Here is a 17,526-nt window from a genome sequence, read left to right as displayed (position 1 = left end):
TGTATATTTCCAAATGGTCCTACCTTATGACTTTAATAGTCCAAAATCACTTTCTTATACATTAAGCAAAATAACAATAGAATGTTAACATCTTTATTTGAGATAAGCATAAAGTACCCCCTCGAACTATGGCCATAGTTTCTACGATACACTCCAATTTCACAAGGGTCCTATTACCCCCTGAACTCAATTTTAGCGATTTTTATCACCATTTTATGCTGATCTGACACATTTATTACATAAAATACATCCCACATCAAAGGTGTCACCTTAGCTGAAAAGGTTGACAAAAGGTGTCACATCAGCACAAAAGGGTGACAAAAATACTAAAATTGAGTTTGGGGGTAATAGGACCTCTATGAAATTGGAGTGTATTGTAGCAAATTTGGTCATAGTTCGGGGGGAGGGGTACTAGATGCTTTACTCTCTTTATTTTTCAGAGTTATCAATAAGCACACAAAATTCATAGATTTACAAAACTTCAGTTTGTATAGAAAATAAACTTTAACATATCGATAGCATAAATAAAATAATAAACATCCACTAAAATGGTTCAGAATCAAATTTGAAAAAACCCACACGAGCCATATGCCCTTGAAATATTTTAGGTTGAAAATCCTTCGTGAGTGAATCCCCAATTATCAAGTTTGTACTAATATGCTCAATCAACACAAGACGACTCTGAACCCTTTCTTTCACGATAAAAAACTTAATGTCAATATGATTTCACTTTGACGAACTTCGATTATTCTTAGAATATAACTTAGCAAACTTATCATCATAATGAATTTTCTATGGTCTTTCTATGCCACCGACTATTTGTATTCCGGTGATAAAATTTCTTAATCGTATTCCCTAATTTGATGCTTCATAATATGCCACAAATTTGGCTTTCATTGTAGAAGAAGCCATTAATGTTTGTTTCACACTTTTTCAAGAAACAACTCCTCCATCTGGTGACATCCAAGCTACACCTCCACTCTGAAGATGATATGATCACTGTAAAATATAGTAACCAAACAAAGGTTGGGTTTGAATCCCAAGGGAATACGTAGAATTGTGGCTCTCAGGAATTGTTATCAATAGGCGGAACTGAAAAAGTAAATAGGGGTTTTTGAGTATCAATATCGAACTTGTAACAAATATCAACTTCGGTTGTAATCATTTGTGAGTGAATAGTAGGATTGTATTCCCCTTGGCTTCTCAACTTTGTAGGCTTATTGTGCTTTATTGAACCAACTTGATACCTTTTATACTGAATCGATAAGTTATGTACCTTCTACAGTCTTTGGACAAGTAGAAGGATTTCACCTTTTACCTTTTGAGTCTCAAGATGTCGCCTTTCTAACCCTTATCTTGATACCCATTAACTATTACCTTTTGAGTCTCTAGTTAACAGATGAAATCTAACCATCTTACTTAGATAATACCTAGTAGCGTGGATCGACAGTTAAACTCCAAATTACTGTTGTCATTATCTTTTCCTAGTCATTACTCCTCTTTTGGAGTAAGTAGCAATAATCTAGGTGATCTTAACGTTTGCAACCGCTAGAATACCTGTTAAAGTAAAGCTAATACAATGAAAGCATGGATATCAGTTCAGAACAATAATAGCACTTCCCCAACTTTCTCAATCTGATAGGGTTTTTACAACCCTAGCTAAGGGTTTCTAGCCTCTCATGCTTTTAAAGTAATCAACAACATTCATGATTGAAAGCATAAGACGAAATCACAATAAGAAGAAGTAAAAACCCAAAATCATAACTGAATTAATCAACCAAAGTCAATACAAGTGAATTCCAAGACTAAGATCGAATCTTGGAATCAAAATATATTTGTAAGCATCAAAAGTGTGTAACTTCTACTAAAAACACATAAGGGGTATTTATAGTACATGAGGAAACCCTAAAATCAAAGCCCAAATGAAATAGGAGAAAAAGGGGTTGGTGGCTAGTGGTGGTCCCTACTTGTACCCTATCCTTGGACACAGGTAGTACTTGTGGCCTGCAGGGTGAGCGCAAGTAGTGGCTGCAAGTGCCAGACCAAAATTTCCTGCAGTTTAGCTCTTGGGATTTTGGACTTTTGATACTTTTTTTCCCACATGCAGTCCGCATGTACAACATGCGGTCCGCATATTGACTTAGAAAGTGTTGGGAGTTATCTTTTCAGCTTTTTTTCAATTTTCGCACATGTTTTGGTCACGAATAAGTTGAAAAGTGTCCCGAACATCCTTAATTTCTACCATAAGTATCCAAAAATAGCTTTTTCATCTTTTTTCATGAAGATAGCATCTAAAACATGATTTCCTACAAAACATACTCAAAACGCATCATAACTAACAAAATGACCTCAGAAACTTACATATTTTTCTCATTTTAAGCATCGAAAGTGCTATATTTCTATAGCATATCAACACACTCAACTTAGAAAGTTTACATGTCCTCAGAAAATAAAAAATAAAAACAAAACTAAACATGACGCTTAAATAGAGCTATTCAAGGCAGCCAGTCAATACTTTTAAGCTCAAAGACCATACGACCTCCTATCATGACTTTTCAAAACCAACTTTGTATAAACATGAAGCACAACAATGTGACACACAGGGATCAAGGTATAGCATTACATTGACAACTGATAACTATGCAAATGTACAAGTTACACTACCCAAACACGTAAGTAGCTAGCAATGTGACTTATGTACCCTCACAACGAAGATGTCCCACTTACAAATATGAAATAATACATGTCAATGCAGGGAAAGTCAAGAGACATTCACCCTTAGATAAATAGTTCCAATCAATGTGCATCAAATATCATAGGCATGCCCATTTTTTTTACCTTAGCATTTAGACAGTCAAGTTAGGATCACTATAGGGCTTTTCTCGATTGTAATGTAGGCTTGGGGGCTGGTATGGTACATATGGACATATCAAGTGACTAAGACTCCTTGGCACTACACTACTATTGGGGTCTCACTTATTAGCCAATTTCCTTTTTATTCCACCTTTATTTATCCCTTTTTATTCTTAATTGCACATTCAGGTTGGGTGTGGTCTTTTATTCTTTTTCACTTTTTTTCACAAACTTCTTTTTTCTTTTTCTTTTATTTTGCTACCACACTCAACCCTAATTTTTTTTCTTTTATTTTTCCCTTATTTGTACCCACTTTACATCACGTACCCCTAAGAAAGCTACCCTCAATTTACATGATTTGCCTAAGTTGAGATACACAATGTCCAAGGAGGACTCGACCTAAAATAGGTACATTGTAACACAAATGGAAAGGTAAAAAGTGAAAACAAAGAAATAGGCTAAGGCTCAAAATAGGGATCAAGGGATACTATTTCACATATGAAAGGTCATTTAGGCTAAAAGTAGACTAAAACAAAAAACTACATATGATCCTTTCCTAACTGACTATCCTTCAACCTAGGCAAGACTAACTAGGTAAGTTCTGAATTCAACACACAGAGGGAACTAACTAGCATATCACATATACATGGCACAAATTTAATATCACAAACTACTACTTATTTGGTTCATGCAATCGTCAGCAAGTGATTATAATACCCCTAATCCTAATACCATAACAAGATCCACAATGTTCACACATATATACATTCACACAGTTCTTCAACACAAATTTTTAAAAGGGTATCATTTTTCTCAAAAATCAATGAAAACATGACTAGTGCCCTAAATACTTAAAAATCTCATAATTACACAAAAACATAACACAATACGAAACAAAACACAATATGACACAAATTAACCTACACATGCCGATTCTATAATCATACCGCGGCCGACTGGAAAAGAAGCATGGTAATAAAACCCACGATGGCTATGGATTACCACATCCCCAACTAAAAACTATGCAATATCCTTAATGTGTGAATACAAAACAAAAGGAAGTGAGAACATACATGGGACACACTAAGTGTCCGTGTACCTTAGGTTTCCTCCCAAGAAGTGCCTGATTTACTATCGCAGCATGAATCAGTTCCCTTGGCTACTCAAACTTCGCCAAGGTCCTTCTCAACACAGACTCTAACTTCCTCCAGATTTCCATATAGTGCTTCACTCACTGCCCGTTTACCTTGAACAGGATATCACCATCATGCTTTATTTCTATAGAACCATATGGGAATACCTCAACCATAGTGAATGATCCAGTCCATCTATATTTCAGCTTGCCAGGAAATAAGCGTTGTCTTGAATTATACAAAAAGACCAAATCACCGGGTTAAAATATTCTTTTCTCAATTTTTTAGTCATGATATGACTTCATTCTTTCTTTGTATATATCTGAACTCCCATAATCTCGAAGTAGGAATTCATTTAACTCATTCACCTTGCTCAACCTCAAATTTACCGCATCACACCACTCAAAAGTTAGCCTTTTCAACACCCATATTTTGCTAAAACTCAATCGGTAAATGGCATTTTTTGTCGTACAAACTGATATAGAGAGGCACCTATGGGGGTATTATAGGTTGTCTTGTAGGCCCACAATGCATCATCTAACTTTCTACACCAGTCAGTCCTGTTGGCATTCATAGTCTTTGCCAATATGGACTTTATCTCTCTATTAGAGACTTCTACTTGCAACTAGTCTGATGATGGTAAGGTGTCACCATCTTATACCTTACACCATATATATCAATTAGAGCTTTAAACAAGTGGTTGTAAAAGTGAGACCCAACATCACTAATAATTGCATGTGGAGTCCAAGCCGAGAAAAGATATTTTTTTCAAACAAGCGATGACCCTTTTGCCTTTATTATCTGGAAGCGAAACTACCTATACCAATTTTGGCACATAGTCAATCACTACCAAAGTGTATCTCATGCCATAGGAGCTCACAAACGGGCCCATGAAAATTGATCCCCCACATATCAAACTACTCCAACTCTAGAATAGGTGTCATAAAGAGTTCATGGCACCGTAAAATATTGCCTTGACATTGACACTGGTCATAGGTTTGTGCAAAATCATGAGCGTCTTTATAAATTAAAGGCCATTAAAACCCACGCTACAGAATTTTATGGGTTGTGTGTGTCGCTATAGTGACCCCAACTGGTGATGAATAACAAGCCTCTAGAATGCTCATCATTTTCACCTCTGGAATGCATCCCTGACTCATACCATTAGAATAGATCCTAAATAGATATGAATTATCACAAAATAACTTCCTCACCTCATGTATAAATCTTCTTTGCTACTGGAGAAAGGTCTTCTAAGAAAAGATCGCTTTCCAAATCATTGGGAAATTCAGCAAAATAGGGAATCAAATCTTGAGATACAGCTAACACTCGCTCATCAAGAAAAGCATCATATATCTAGGATCATCCCCTAATTTCTGTATGGTGTGGTCTGTAACCTAATTTACTTTCCCTTTTCGGTCCTATACTTTAAAATCAAATTCTTACAGCAAGAAAACCTAATGAATCAATCTTGGTTTGGCATTTTTATTTGACATCAAATATATAAAAGTTTCATGGTCAGTGTGCACTATGACCTTAGTCTCAATCAAATATGACCGAAATTTTTTGAAAGCAAAAACCACCGCTAGTAGCTCATGCTCTATAATTGTATAATTTTTAGTGCGGGGTTTAAAGCTTTGCTGGCATAGTATATGGGATAAAGAATATTTCTTTTATTGTCTTAGGAAATCACCCAAGGCCACTATCCTTGCATCACATATTACCTCAAATGGTGCAAACCAATCAAGAGACACAATAATGGGTGCTGAAATTAACCGCTCTTTCAGGCATTTGAAATCCTTGAGATAAGAATCATCGAACATAAATTTCACCTATTTCTCTAAAGGCTTGCATATAGGACTTACAATTTTAGAGAAATCCTTGATGAACCTCCTATAAAAACCTGCATGACCCAAAAAGCTTCGTATGTCTCTAATAGACACTGGTGGTGGCAATTTCTCTATCTTCTCAATTTTTTCTTTGTCCACCTCAATACCATTTTTGGAGATCTTGTGCCCTATAAAGATACCTTCTTTCACCATAAAGTGGCATTTTTTCAAGTTTAGCACTAAATAGCATTTTTTACATCTCTGTAGTACATTGGCTAAATATGCCAAACAGTCGTCGAATGAGTCCCTGACCATTGAAAAGTCATCCATGAATACTTTGATTGTGTCTTCCACCATGTCAGAGAATATAGGCATCATACATCTTTGAAAAGTGGCAAGAGCATTACCCAACCCAAACGACATTCTCTTGAATACAAAGGTCCTATAGGGGCAAGTAAAAGTAGTTTTTTCTTGGTCTTTTTGAGCAATCATGATTTAATTGTACCCCGAATACCCGTCAAGAAAACAATACCAACCCCTACCTGCTTGTTTGTCTAGAATCTAATTCATTAATGACATAGGGAATTGGTCTTTTTGTGTCCACTTGTTCAGTTTTTTTATAATCCATGCATCTCTTTAATTGGTCACTATTGGTACTAATTCACTCTTTTTATTTGGACCCACTGTGATTCCCTCTTTTTTGCATGTGTTGAACTGGCTTACCCACTTACTGTCTATAATGGGAAAAACCACCCCAACATCTAACCACTTGAATATTTTCTTTTCACTACCTCTTTTATAGGAGGATTCAGTTGCCTCTGGTGCTCAATACTGGGAATGTTGTCCAGCTCAAGTTGTATTATGTCTGTGTATAAACTTGATGGAATCCCCACGATGCCTACAATGGTCCACCCAATAGCTTTCTTAAATTTTTTCAATACTAATGTCAAATTTTCCACCTGTGCTCTTGCCAAATCTGCTGCTATTATCACCGGTAAGGTTTTGTTAGCCTGTAATACCCCATATTTTTCCTAGCTTAAATTCGTTCCTAGAATGTTAATGGATAGCTTCCAAGATAAATAATATTTATTCCATGTGGAATTTTCAAGATTTCAAATTTTCATTGTGTGGGAAATTGAATAAGCTTTCTATCGATACCAAATTCACCCAAATCCCGACACTTGGTGAAGGAGTTATGGCATTTTTAAGTTGACAGTGTGCCACTTGGGCACTTGGCGCGTCGCGGAGCAGAAAAAATTCGCAATTATCAAATTCCAGTGGCCCTCCGCGATAGCCCCGCATCGTAGAGAAGGCCATTTTCCTAATTGTCCCATTCCAGTGAGACTTCGCAATACTAAAGCATCCCGCCAAGGGCCAAAAATGGCAATCCAAGGGGCACCGCGATTGTGGCGCATCGCGGTTAGCGCCCAATTTCTGTTGGCGCGTCGCGGTGGCCTAGTAAATTGAGATTTTTGGTCCATTTTTCAGTTCCGTTTAGGAGTTTAAAAAGAGTATTTTGGTAAATTACCCAGCCCCCAATCCGTCCAAAACATATCATTAAGCTTATACCAAAGCACTTTATGCCTATTTTATCACTTTTCTCTCAAAAGAAAATCCTAGATCATCAAAGCTTTTTCTCCAAGAAATCCAATTCCTCCATTAATTCTCCAAAGAAATTCAAGATTAAGGATTTCCAATACAAGAACTCCAAGAATTCATCTCCAAAAGCATAATAGGAATCCAAGATTCAATCTTTTCATTTAAGATCATCAATTAAGGTATGTGGGGTTCTTCAACAAGGATAATCCTTTCATCCTTAGGCCCAAAATTTGTTTTAATTACAAATTTACTGAATTTTATGTGATTTTCCATGAGATTAAAATTAGAGTTTATACCCATCTTTGTTATTTACAAGCTTATGATATTTCCAATGATTTAGAAGTTTTATGTTCATATTTTCATACATAATGCAGAAATTTCCAAATTTGGAATTAATTTCTCAATGTTTACATTATCACACATAAGCAGTTTAATGTTTTAACATGAGATTTATGCATGGGGTATTTTCCCAAGACTGAATAGTATTACTTCATGAAAGATGATGCTTTAAACATCTTATGAGCAGATTATTTTCAGTTTTCAGAAAAAGCTTTGATCTTTTGATCATCGTTTAGCTATGGAATCCACTTTACAAAATTTAGATCACTTGTATTTATAGATTTACTCCGATAAAAGAATTTTTTATTTCATAATGAACCATTATACTAGTTTAAAGTGGATTTTCAATAGAATGAGCATAAAGACTAAAAAGAGATTAGTATTTAGCACCGAGTAGGAAGTGTGGGATTAGCGTGCCCTATCTTCCATAGAAATACATAGCCAATGTAGGTACAGATTATCAGATTTATTCCTATTTCTATATGGATGACAGATTTAGCTTATGATCGATCACATGAAAAGTAGGTTATACTCCCTGGCAAGAGTATGACTCCTCTCCCCAACGTGAGGATTCCTTCTTAAGGAGACAAGAACGTTGAACTCCATGAATGCTCACATGGTTTATGTCGGTTAAGAGAACCTCTCTGCTAGCTACCAAAAAAGATTAATAGAAAAACTTTTAGAAAAATTTAAGTGTAACGGCTCACAAACTTACTCAGATATTATTTTACTTAGGATTTTAGATTACAGAATTACAGCTTTTAGTTTCAGATTTTACTAAATGTTATGACTATATTTAGTAAGTCATAAACTTACTCCCTTTTTCACCTAGCCTATATGATTTGAGAATAGAACAGAAATATAGATTTTAGAACTAAGTGTTATGAATCACAAAATTTATACTATATGCTTTACTTTTCATGATTTATGATCTTCAAATTTCAGATTACTCAAGCCTATGTGAGTCATTTACATTTAGCATGCATGATTTTATAAAATCCAATGATAATGTTTTACTTATGCATTCACCCCATATACTCAGTAATCCTCAAAGTACTGATCCACATATACATCTATGTGCTACATTATCTAATAATGTAGGTACAAGTTGTGGTATGTACAATAAGAATCAGACAGTTTCAGATTCTAGACAGCAGATGATGAGTCCTCCTACTTCAAAGACTTCAGTTAGATGTTATTTATATACTTTACTTTTCTACTCCTATGTATTAATTAGTGGTAGTTAGGGGCGCGTCCTAGCTATCTATAGTCAGTATAGTAGAGGCTTCATAGATGTCAGTTAGAGTCAGATATGTAAATTCAGTCCTTCTTTTCAGACTTTATCAGAATATAAAAGTTGTATCAGTATTGTAATTTCACAGATTCCATCATTTTCATGTTTCTGCACAGTAAACTTAGTCATTTTATACATATTTATTTAGTTTCTTATAAGTTATGCCAATAGAAGGGTTAGCTTAAGATCACTTGTGGTCCTAAGCACCGTGTGACATCTTGGGATCATTTTTGGGGCATTTCATAGCCCCCAAGAATCCATACATCAAATAAGAGGGAAAGGCCTTCAATTCTAATACCGGTGGCTTCTCAGTAGATGGTTTTCCAGGAGGTATAGTTCTATTCTTCAAGTTAAGATCCAGCTTCTCAGGGGCATATTTGTAAGAACCTATGCCATGTAGTGCATGAACCAGCTCGTCATATTTATCTATCCTATCACTCTCAAAGTTTATGATCATTGTTGTTAATGCTTCTACCCCTAGTCTTTCCTTAATAGGCATATCCACTGCAACCATATCATCATCCACAATATCTATCACTACCAGGACTTTTATATTATCAAGCTGTTGAACTATCATGCATATATTCAATACTATTTGCTCATTGTTCTATTTGAAGGTGATCTCCTCTAGGTCCATATCAATCAACACCTGATCAATGGACAAGAAGGCTCTACCCAAGAAAATTGGAGATTGGGCATCCACTTTACAGTCTAAAATCCTGAAATCTGTCGGATAAGTGAATAATGACACCCTCACTTCTATGTTGTGGATAATACCTACTAAATTATTTATAGATGAATCAACCATCAATAGCCTCGAATATGTAGGCTTGAGTTCTCCTAACCCTAACACCTTGTATATCATAATTGGAATTACATTTATTCCCACTCCCAAATCTCATAGAGCTTGATTAATATCATAAGGCCCAATAGAACATGAGATGGTGACTGATCCTAGGTCTCTCTTCTTTTATACTAATGGTGTATGAAAATTCATGCCAAACTATTGCATTATATCTTGGAGCATTTTTGCAACCCATTCCCTACTGTCATTACTCTCAAAATCATCATCACAATAAGTCAGCTTCTCAAATTCAACTTCAAATGGCTTATCTGTAACAATATTCTTATTCTTTAGCTCATTAGCAGCATGAAAAAAATTCCCACCAGGTAGGGAATCACCCCTAGTATTAATAGCCAGACAATGCACAAGAGTCGGTGAATTCTGCATAGTGTCACTAGGAAGGGCACCTGTTTGTCATTGGGCCAAAGTGGCAAAGATTTACCCATACTGCTGCTCCAAATACTTAATAGTAGTTGAATATGACTCAACCTTCTGGTTCAATCCTAAAATATCGGCCTTGAGTTCTTTAAGGCAAGTTTTCTGGTTCTCTTGACCCTTCATCAACTTTTTCAATATCTCTTTTATTTTCAATTTCGTATCTCATCTGCCAGGTAGAATGTATTTATCTCTATCCTTATAATAGTTTTAACCTTGATTCCCTTTCCCTTGGGCTTAGAAACCCGCCAACTAACAATCCACGTACTTTGCCTCCTCCTCTAACTCAGACTCATGCACCCTATGCCCTCACTGCATCAAGCTTTGTAGAATTTATTATTGTAAATTGTTTGGCCAACTTACCAATATCTGTCCTCAATAGTGAAATCTCCTGAGCTATAACATTCTCAGCTACTCTTCGCTCATCAAAAGCTCTAATGGTATAAATGTCAGAACCTATCTCAACCATACGAGTTTTCCACCCTTGGTTAGTTAATGAGATTTGATCCATAATACTCAAAGCTATCTGCCATCGCAATCTCATAAATGCTCCTCTAGAGATACTTCTACCATTGCTCTGGAACTGATAGTCAGGCTCTATAGAATATCTCTAATAAGCTTGTCCCTGAAATTTGGAGGTTGGGCACCGATACTGAGGTTGAAATGCAAATCCATGTAAAATTTGCCAGAGATATGTTTGCATCGTCTGTAGGCAACCGCACAAACACACCCTTTAAGTCTAAGAGCTGAATCTTAGCACTCGAGATATTGGACTTGACATCATGGGGAAAACAGGAGGAATGATGGCTTTAATATCTGCCAGCTCAATGTATCCTAGATTTTCTTCATTATCTTCATACGGCTGAACATACTGATATGCTGGGATTACTTGAGGTCGGCCTCATCTGACTCTGTTTTGATTTTCATTGAGTACTACTCGGCGGTTTGCTTTGGTTGGCTAAATCTATTTCCCCAGCTATCCTCTAAGCATCTTTTACTACCCTCATCTCATTTACAACTTGAGCTAAAAGCTCACCAGTTGATAACACTCAACTTACACATTAATTTAGTGCAAGACGATCGTCATCAATATATTTACCCAAATTTAGAGTCGAGGTCAAACCCACGAGGAACAATGTGAGTGGTGATTAAACTAATTTAAAACTATAGCTACAAGTTGAATTTAAACAAATATTGCAAAAAGATAAAATGAGAGTTTTTGATGATCAAACAAATGTTAAAGTTTTAACTTGCTTCAGAGCTCAAAACTAAAATTTCAATGGTTCAAATCAGTGAGAGAGAAACTAGGGTTGTGATCACTATGATTATTAATCCCTATTAAATAATAGTTGTAGTGTTAGGTTCTCGTGACTTTTGGGAAACACCAAACTATCAGTTTCGACAATCCATCTAAGTGTTTCTCAACCTACTTAGATGTAGAACTCCTAATTCTCTCGAACTTAGGAAATCATTCTATTCATACTGATTTTATCTAAAGTTGATCAATCTTGCTACAGCATTAATCATTACATGGGAGCTTAACCTTTTCAAATCCTTGTTGATAATTCGCTACCTTTAGTTTATTTCTCAGTTTGAGCAAATCAACATAAGGCAGGATTTATTGTTTGCAACTAGTAAATAACAATCATAACAAAGGAATTATTAAAATGTCTCCACAGTCACCCAAACCCTAACCAACTATTAAAACCATGGGGGAATAATCATAGATCCCACAACCCTAGTTGTGGATTTTAGTTCCACATGAGAAAGAAAGAGATAGTAACAATTATAATCATCATTCAAAGTAATTAAACTTACAAAAGATGAATTCTGAAGTTGATTCTCTTCTAAGTTCAAGAGAAAATTCCCACAACTAAATCAAAGAGTTGAAAAAATTGAATTCCAAGTTAAGAGAGCCAAAAAGAAAAGTAAACTCCCCTCCAATAAGTTCCAGATGTTCTGCCCCTTTTATAATTAGAAAACCCTAACATATGCTTCAAATACTTCATCCTAATTATGGAAACAAAATCACAGATCACAGTATTTTCTTGGACAGATGACGACGTGTGTGACGGCTTATCAAGAGTCTGATGCCTTATCAAGAATGTCGTTAGATCCTATTCACATTTGAATAAGTTATGTCTTCATCTGATAATGAAGCCTGACGGCTTTTCAGACATATGACAACTTATCAGAATTGTTGTCACTTCTTCACTTTAAGTTCTAAGCACTGCCTAAGACTGACGACGAGCCTGATGGCTTATCAAAACTTTGACAAAACATCACAGGTTGTTGTCACTTCTTCCAGTTGAATCTCATACACTGCCTAAGGCTGATGATGATTTTGACGACTTATCAAGACTTTGACGACATATTAGACAATGTCGTCACTTCTTCACTTCAAATCTCATGTACTGCCTTAGGCTGACGACATTCTCAATAGCTCATCAGAATTGTGATGACTTATCAGAGATATCATCACACTTCTGCTCTAACTTTCTTACACTGTCTACAGCTGACGATGACTCTAATAACTTATCACAAATTTGATGACTTATCAGATAAGTCGTCAACTATACTTTTATGGCCACTTGTTCCAAATTTACTTCTTTTGCTCTTATTGTCTTTGGTTTTCTTGAATCTTGACTTTCCTGCATTATCAAAGAGAAAGCAATCAAAAACGATAAAAGTTGTTTAAGATTTTACAATTATTTCTAGTTAAAAGCCTTAAATGTGTTAGCATCTGCTCACACATCAACACCCTCACTTAAAATAATTGTTTGTTCTCAAGCAACTAAAACATAACTAAGATGATACAAATCACATTCGGCAGTCAATCATCCATTTTAGCTTAAAACATCTTCACCATCTCCAAGGTTAATTAATTTAAAAAAAAACTGTGCATATTATTGAAGAACAACAATGCGACACACAAGAATCAAGATATGGCATCAATTCAGCAACAACAACCATGCATGAACCATGATTACACTATCCAAACAAGTTAGCAACTAGCAACATAACCAGTGTGCCCTCACTAAAATAAGAGAGTTAGAAACATACCTGTGGCACCATAGGTGCGAGGATCTGATGTCAATCACATACTATGAATACAAATAACAAAATACCTTGGGTTACCTCCCAAGAAGCGCCTGATTTAATATCGTGGCACGACTAAGTTATCTTGACTACTCAGAATTCATCAAGATACCTTAAAAGTATTTCATCATTTATCCCTCCACTTAGACGATTTGAATCATCTGCCTATATTTTGATCTTTACATCTTTTAGGTGCGTTGTGCAAATATGAGAGCATGATAAGGAAAGTTCTATCACTCCACTTCGAAGACTTGAACCGCTTGCCCAATTTTGCACCGAACTTTTATGTGGGCTCATTTGGCAATGGTGAGAATCTTAAAAAGCCACTAAATGGACATCGATATTTAAGCTTCTTGGCCTTCAAGATTAGGGTTGTATTATACCCTTTCGGCATGACAAACTCTAAAATATAGGAATTTTCCTCCACATTTCCAAAATTCATCATTTTCTTGGGTGATTTGACTTTCATCATATCCACCAAGCATAATGTTGAAAAGTGATTCGAGTGAGGTCTTCTCCCTAATTTTGGAGTTGCATCCATCTCGACCTCTTCACCTCGAATTGGGCTAGAATCTTTATAAGAGATTGGCTTGGTTTTTTCTTTTGCCTCTAGCACTATTTCCTTAATCTTGGCATCATCTCTTATGGTTGGTTTGGTTGGTTGGAAAATCACCGAGGATTGCTCATCATCAAGCTCAATATCAATATAGGGTATTTGCTCCTCATCTTCACACTGTTCCATTATTTTAAATGATTCCACAGACAAGATATCATCTAAACATAATATAAAAGAATGTTTTGAATGATTGACCTCTACATCTATCTCCTCATGAATGATTGGCTTCATGTCTTGACGTATATCACATATGATATCATATATTTTTTTCTGGAGATCTAATATTCGTTGAAACATAGCTTCAATGTCACTCTTATCGGTGCTTCATTCTTCCTTTTCTTGACCATAAGACCTACCAAACTCATAAGAAGAACTATAATTTGGGTTAGTGCAATAGGGGGAAGGGACATTTGGTAAATCACTCCAATGTCCATCTTGACCACCACATAAAGAACAATCATACTCCCGGTAGGATAGAAATGGTGCACACAACTCTCTCCAGGGAGCATATCTACAATCTTGCCAAAAGTCAGGTCCATCACAATATGGACATGGATCATCAAGATAAGATTTCCAACCACCAAGCTCATGTTCATTCCACGATTCCATAGTAATAAGTAAACTAAAATAAAAACCTACCTAACACAAGAAATAAAATAAAACTAAAAACAAATATTTACAAGTTTGAATTTAAGCAAGTAGGCTAAAATTCTAAACCAACTCAATACGCCAAATTGTTCCCCTGCAACGGCACCATTTTTTATAGTACTCAACTTACACGCCAATTTAGTGCAAGGCGATCGTCATCAATATATTTACCCAACTTTGGAGTTGGGGTCGAATCCACAAGAACAATGTGAGTGGCGATTAAACTAATTTGAAACTATAGCTACAAGTTGAATTTAAACAAATGTTGCGAAAAGATAAAATGAGAGTTTTTGATAATCAAACAAATGTTAAAGTTTTAACTTGCTTCAAAGCTCAAAATTAAAATTTCAATGGTTCAAATCAGTGATAGAGAAACTAGGGTTGTGATCACTATGATTATTAATCCCCATTATATAATAGCTATAGTGTTAGGTTCTCGTGACTTATGGAAAATCCAAACTATCAGTTTCGACAATCCATCTAAGTGTTTCTCAACCTACTTGGATGTTGAACTTCCTAATTCTCTCGAACTGAGGAAATCATTCTATTCATACTGATTTTATCTCAAGTTGATCAATCTTTTACAACATTAATCATTAGATGAGAGCTTAACCTTCCTAAATCCTTATTGATAATTTGTTATCTTTAGTTTATTTCTCAGTTTGAACAAATCAATATAAGGCTGGATTTATTATTTGCAACCAATAAATACAATCATAACAAAGGGATTATCAAGATGTCTCCACAACCACTTAAACCCTAACCAACTATTAAATCCATGGGGGAATAATCATAGATCCCACAACCCTAGTTGTGGGTTTTAGTTCCACATGATAAAGAAAGAGATAACAATAATTATAATCATTATTCAAAGTAATAAAACTTACAAAAGATGAATTCTGAAGTTGATTCTCTTCTAAGTTCAAGAGAAAATTCTCACAACCAAATCAAAGAGTTGAAAAAATTGAATTCTAAGTTAAGAGAGCCAAAAAGAAAGGTAAACCCCACTCTAATAAGTTCCAGATGTTCCGCCCCTTTTATAATTAGAAAACCCTAACATATACTTTAAATACTTCATCCTAATTATCGAAAAAAAATCACAGATCACAGTATTATCTCGGACAGACGACGATGTGTGTGATGGCTTATCAGGAGTCTGATGCCTTATCAAGAATGTTGTCAGCTTCTCTTCATATTTGAATAAGTTCTGTCTTCATCTGACGATGAAGCCTGGCGGCTTATCAGACATATGACGACTTATCAGAATTATCGTTACTTCTTTACTTTAAGTTCTCAAGCATTGCCTAAGCCTGAAGACGAGCCTGGCGGCTTATCACAACTCTGATGGCCTATCACAGATTGTCGTCACTTCTTCCAACTGAATCTCATACACTGCCTAAGGCTGACGATGACTTTGATGACTTATCAGGACTTTGACGACATATCAGATAACGTCATCACTTCTTCACTTCAAATCTCATGTACTGCCTTAGGCTGACGGCATTCTCGACGGCTTATCAGAATTGTGATGACTTATCAGAGATGTCATCACACTTTTGCTCCAACTTCCTCACACTGTCTGTAGCTGATGATGACTCTGATAACTTATCACAAATTTGATGACTTATCAGACAAGTCATCAACTACACTTTCATGGAAACTTGTTCCAAATTCACCTCTTTTACTCTTATTGTCTTTGGTTTTCTTACATTTTGACTTTCCTGCATTATCAAAGAGAAAGCAATCAAAAATGACAAAAGTTGCTTAAGAATTTATAATTATTTCTAGTTAAAAGCCTCAAATGTATTATCATCTGCTCACACATCACCTGTCTATCGATCAACAATGTCCTAAAATCCTTTGGGAGGAGAGGGAGGCAAATCATCTCATTTCGATACGGTTATCCTACTAGGTGTTTGTAGGATCCTCTCTAGATTCAAATTCAGTGGGAATAAGAGATTACCTTTACTCCAAGTGCTAGGAATACATCGACGTATACCCAACTAAGAATAAAAACAAAAGGAAAACCTAAAAACTGCAACAACTTCAATTCATAAATCAACACAGTAGTCCACAGCACTGGCGCCAAAATTTAGTGACGTCCAAGCTATACCTCTACTCTAAAGATGATACGATCGCTGCCAAGTAGACTAACCCAACAAAGGTTGGGGTTGAATTCTAAGAAAATATGTGAAATTATGGCTCTCAGCTATTGTAATCAACGGGCAGAACTGGAAAAGTAAATGAGGGGTTTTGAGTAACAATATCGAACTAGTCAATAATATCAACTTCGGTTGTAATCAGTTATGAGTGAACATTAGGATTGTGTTTCCCCTAGATTCTCAACTTCGTAGGCTTATCGTGCTTTGTTGAACCAACCCAATACCTTGTAAGCAGAATCGATAAGTTATGTAACTTTGATAGTCTTTGGACGAGCAGAAGGATTTCACCCTTTACCTTTTGAGTCTCAGGATGTCGCGTTACTAACCCTTATATTGATCACAGTTAACTATTACTTTTTGAGTCTTTAGTTATTAGATAAAATCTAACCAACTTACTTAGATAATACCTACTGGTGTGGATCAACAGTTAAACTCCAAACTATTATTGTCATTATCTTTTCCTAGTCACTACTCCTCTTTTGGAGTAAGTAGCAATAATCTAGATGTGATCCTAACATTTGCAACCGCTAGAATAACTGTTAAAGTGAAGATAGTACAACGCATGCATAGATATCAGTTCAAAACAACAATAACACTTTCCCTACTTTATTAATCTGCCAGGGTTTCCACAACCCTGGCTAAGGGTTTCTAGCCTCTCATGCTTATGCAGTAATC

Source organism: Capsicum annuum, chromosome 8 (genome assembly GCF_002878395.1).
Source record: "Capsicum annuum cultivar UCD-10X-F1 chromosome 8, UCD10Xv1.1, whole genome shotgun sequence".
In the NCBI taxonomy this organism is placed as follows: Eukaryota; Viridiplantae; Streptophyta; class Magnoliopsida; order Solanales; family Solanaceae; genus Capsicum; species Capsicum annuum.
The sequence above is the reverse complement of the archived record's forward strand: the minus strand, read 5'-3'. Positions refer to the sequence as shown.